Consider the following 5,262-nt stretch of genomic DNA (forward strand, 5'->3'; position numbering starts at 1 on the left):
CTGATTTTTAAATTGATAAGGATTCAAGGAAATCCACATCAGGATCAGTGTTCACTCTTAGTGGAGGAGTAGTAGTCTAGAGAAGCACCAAGCTAGGAGGTTGAGTACGTAGCGGCTTGTGAAGCTGCTAAGGAAACTTTTTGGTTCAAGAAGTTTTCAACTGATCTGAAAGTTGTTTCAGACATGTCAAAGCCCATCACAATTTATTGTGATAATATTAGTGTTGTGGCTAATTCCCGAGAGCATCAGAGTCACAAATAGAAGAAGTACATAGAGGGGAAGTATCATCTCATCGAAGAGATTACGCGAGGAGATGTGATCGTCATGCAGATAGCTTCAGAGCATAACGTTGTTGATCCATTTACAAAGGCCCTCACGACTAAGGTGCTTGAGACATGCCACGTTTAGACTAGGGCAGTGGGAGATTTGTATTGGGTGTGTTATGCCCTAGTTTATTGTTTGTGTACTTTGTACTCATTATGAATTTTACATTGCATGCCCCCACTAACTCTAGGTTAAGTGGGAGATTGTCCAGGTTGATGCCCCAAATCTTGTAGGGTCCCATAGTTTACAATTGCAATGTACAAATATTTTTATTTATGTAATAAAATATGTGATGTTTTATTTCAAAATTAGTTGCATTAACCACAAACTAATAAACTAACATCCAGGGTTATCTTGTAGCTTAAACATATATATAGAGACATACAGGTGGATCATGTTTAAGTAATAACATAAATGGTCTGTAGTAAATGGATAAGGCTGGATACCTTATCCTAGTGACACTACGAGTATGACTAGCTCTGTAGATGTAACAATTGCACAGTGGTACAAATTATTTGATCCTAATCTTTCACGTGGAGACATGTGAGTGGGAATATTCTATACAAAGGAGTTTTTATAAGACAAGACCACGAAGTATTTGGTCTCATTATATAATATCATTCATAATAAAGTCTTTCAATTCACCAAGATGACCATAGGTAACATGACTTGAATCCTGAATGAGTTATGAACTCCTGCCTATGAAGGTGGTCCTTTAATTTGTATGGGTGAAAGTGGCTAGATCGCTAACTCAACAAGCCTACCATTTTGGGGATTTGTCTGATAAGGGAGTTGTGAACACTGCTACACCAGAGGAATTCACTCATTTTCCAACGTCGGGGTTAGTAGATAAATTGCTCCCTTAAGGGCTAATTCTGGGGCTTGAACAATGTGGCGTTATACCCTCTCCTTGTCCGAGAGGGGTTTGATCATAGTTGGACTATTATTTATTGTTCATTAGAGGGATCAGTGGTACTTAAGGAGTTAGATGTAACTACAGATGCAAAACGGTAATTTTGGCCATGTTGTACTTACGAGCAATTTTTGAAGGCTCAGCGTACTATTGATTGGTTATATCCAAAGGACATTGAAATATATCCATAGTGTGAAGAGTGTAGTTGTCGGCCTTTAGTGGAGTATTCGATAGTTATGGGGAATAATTTAATTAAAGGAGTTTAATTAATTATTCACCGTACCATTGGAGCTTTAAGTTATAGGTTCATAGGGTCCCCTCTGTAGCTCAACGGGAATAAATGAGAATAATTTTTTTGATTAATTTGAATTGTACAAATTAATTGAAGGAATTAATTATATATGATATAGTTATGTTAATCTAAATATATATGATGTAATTATTATAATGTATATGATACAGTATAATAGAAAATTTATTTGAGAGGAAATAAATTTTTTAATATGATTCAAATATTAATTATATAAATTTGATTCAAATAATTAAATTTAATATAAATTACATTTATATTAAATGCTATTGGTTAGAGAATAAAAACTATAGGTTATATTGTATTTGATACAACATAGAATCTATAGGTTATGTTTTATATTTGATATAACATATAGTTTAATATATATATATATATATATATATTATATTATATTAAGGTAGTTATCTTATAAATATATATTAATTTATGAAAATAAATTTATTTTAAAATTCTTTTTGGTAGGGAGTTGTAACTCTCTTCCCTTCTTTTCTCTCTTAAATTATGGTAATGGGGAAGTGAAGAAGAGGTTGTTGTTCTTCTTCCTGGTGTGTTTTTCCACAAGAGATAAAGACACAGGAAAGTTTTGTGAAAATTGGAATATCATCTCTTCCTCTCAACAATCTCAGAACCCCTCTTTTGCGAAATAGCCAAATGTCACACCCCCTCCCGAGTCTTGTCTCCCAGACCCGAAAGAAGATATAAAGATAGCGGTCACCTCCCTTGTGACATCAACTTCCTAACTTTCATCCAACTATATATAACTAATATGTATGAATCTTAATTAATTTTTATGAACAATTACAAAGGTTCATACTATTACACAATATTAGTTTTAATAATCCTAATGACTTCGAAAGATAACCCAATCCGAGTCTCGCTCTATGAGAGAGTGGTAGTTCCAGACCTTAGGTGGCTTTTTCCAGAACGTTCCGCTTTTAGCTATCTGGGGTAGGAGGGGGGTGGGGAATAAAATATTGAAAAATGTGAGCTAAATAGCCCAGTGAGTGGTAGCTTTTTAAATGAAAACAGTTTTTTTTTAAGAAACCATTTTCGGGAAACCAATTTTATACTCGAGAAATTATCACACATAAGAATGTAATCCTCTTAGCCTGGTAACTGGATATCCCTGGCATAATCATGTATTTTCTCGGATATTCTTGTGAATTCTCGATATGAATGATGTGGAAACAATCTCAGTACCCTTATAGGCCAACGAATGTGCACATGTTGACAATATCCCGTTAGATTTTCTATAGACACGCTAACAATTTCCCAAGGTACAAACCCAGTTTCTAATGCAAATCACAACAAGCAAAAATAACAAGAATCACATTAACCAATAAAGTCCAAAGAAACACTTTTCCCAATCATGCCAATTTTTCAAACTTTACATATATATATATAATTCAAACATATGAAAATAATTAAAAACCACTCACAGTCCTCTTGTTATTTCCTCAGAAATTCTTCGGTGTAAAGAGTTTAACCAATTAATCTCAGATCATTGGATCCCGTGATCTGTAGGTCCATTAAGTCCTCCTACTAGCTCACAAATGGATTAGCCTTTGAATAGCATGATAAGTTGATTTGAAATGTTCAATTTCGAATTAAGTGAATTAGTAATTATATGTGATATAATTACACGTTTAATTTTGGAATTAAATATAATTGGAGAATCGATTAATATATAAATATGATTTAAATATTAGTTTCATGAATAGGGATTCATGGTAATGGAATTGGTGATAAATTAATTTAATATTTGATATTAAATTAATTAAATTAATTAAATTGATTAATTAATTATTAATGATTAATTTTATTATAAAAATTGATTATTAAATTATTTTTTGTACAATTGAATTTTTTTTTATTTTGAAAATCAATTTCATATCAAAAAAGGAATTTGAAAATTAAGGAAAATCCAAATATCAGATTTTCCCACTTTCAAGTATGAAGGTTAGTCACCTTCTTACACAAAATTCCACCGTCAAACTCAAGGAGTAGCTGGAATCACTTGAAATGATCGGTTTTGCATGAGAGTCATATGATAAAACCACTCTTGATTGAGTGAAAAAGCTAAGGCAATTGCTAAATTGCTAAGTTTTTGAAGGTTGAAGAAGTTGTTCTTCAACAAGCTAAAAAACCAGAAAATCTCACCTCCAATTCCCTAAGTTCAAGCTTGTTTTGAGTCCCACAACCCAATCTAAGACTCCTAGAGAATAGTAGAGAAACTCTCGTAGTGGTTCACGACAAGAATTGGAGAAGATTGTAGCTAAATTTTGAGTTTGAAGACGATCTTCAAAGGTATGTATTGAAACCCTCTTAATACATAAGAACATGCTTATTTTGATGTCAAAAATTAAGGAATTAGAATGCTTAATGATCCTATTTGCTTTCGTTGTATATTTCTGTAAACCATCAAAACAATCGTTATAAAGAAAAAGTGAATATTTCGTAGTCCGGTCTTATGCAAACATCCTTTGCATAGGATGCCGCCACTCGCATGTCTCCACATGAATGACTTTGGGATCACATCATTTGTATCAGTATACAAAGTGAGCCGCATCCAATAGTGTCATCAGGACGAGGTATCCAATGTCATCCATATACTTGTAGACCATTTTCGCTATATACTAAAACTTGATCACTTTTATGTCTCCACCTAAAGTTAAAGTATTCATTCTATAACCATGGATTTCGTTTATTGCATTTTTATAACTGAATGCAATATCAATAACATTTTATTGAATGAACAACTCAATAATACTTTTATTGATAAATAGAATATGTTTCCAATATTTATGAACTGCGAGTTTTAGGACATTCTCAACACCAGGTGCTAACAGTTGGGACGTTATTTTATGTTCTATCATATAGTCCTGGACTTTCAAGTCTATATACTCTCCACCTCAATTTGAATAAAGTGTTTTTATCTTCTTACCTAACAACTTTTCAACTTCAATCTTATACTTCTTCAACTTTTCAAGAGCTTCAGACTTATGTTGTATTCGATAAAGATACCCATACCTTGAATAATCATCAATAAAAGAGATGAAATATTCGTAGCCTCTTCTTTCTTTTACATTCATCGGACCACAAAGATCTGAATGTATAAGTTGCAAGGCCTTTTTGGCTCTATAAAATTTTCCAGTGAAAGGTCATTCTGTCATCTTGCCTTCAAGACATGACTCACATTCTGTTAAAGAATTTTCTTCTAAACAATTTAGAAGTCCAGTCTTAACCAATCTCTCAATTCTGTTGAGATTAATGTGTCCTAATCTTTGATGCCAAAGGTGGGCATACTCTTTAGGAGACATTCTTTTTCTTTAACTGTTGTTGTCATTTTGAACATTTTAATATTTAAAACAACCTTTGTAACCAACGGCCTTAGTACATATAAGTTATTTTCTATTGAATTAGAACAAAACTCAATTTCATTCTTAAAAATAAACACTTTATTTTTAGAACAGGAAAGAATACATCTATTTAATCAAACAAGAAATTAAAATTAAATTTCTCTTAATTTTAGGAACAACATATATGTCATCTAATAACATATATTGTTTCCTATTCAAAAATCACTTGAGGTTGCCTACAACAACAGTAGTAAAAACTTCTCCAGTATCAACTCAAAGAGGCAACTCTCCAGCTTCCAACTACATCCAGGAACTAATTCCCTATGAGGAAGAACATACATGACTAGTGGCCC

This window comes from Benincasa hispida, chromosome 7 (assembly GCF_027475165.1).
Source record: "Benincasa hispida cultivar pf3 chromosome 7, pf3_genome.v1.1, whole genome shotgun sequence".
Lineage (NCBI taxonomy): Eukaryota > Viridiplantae > Streptophyta > Magnoliopsida > Cucurbitales > Cucurbitaceae > Benincasa > Benincasa hispida.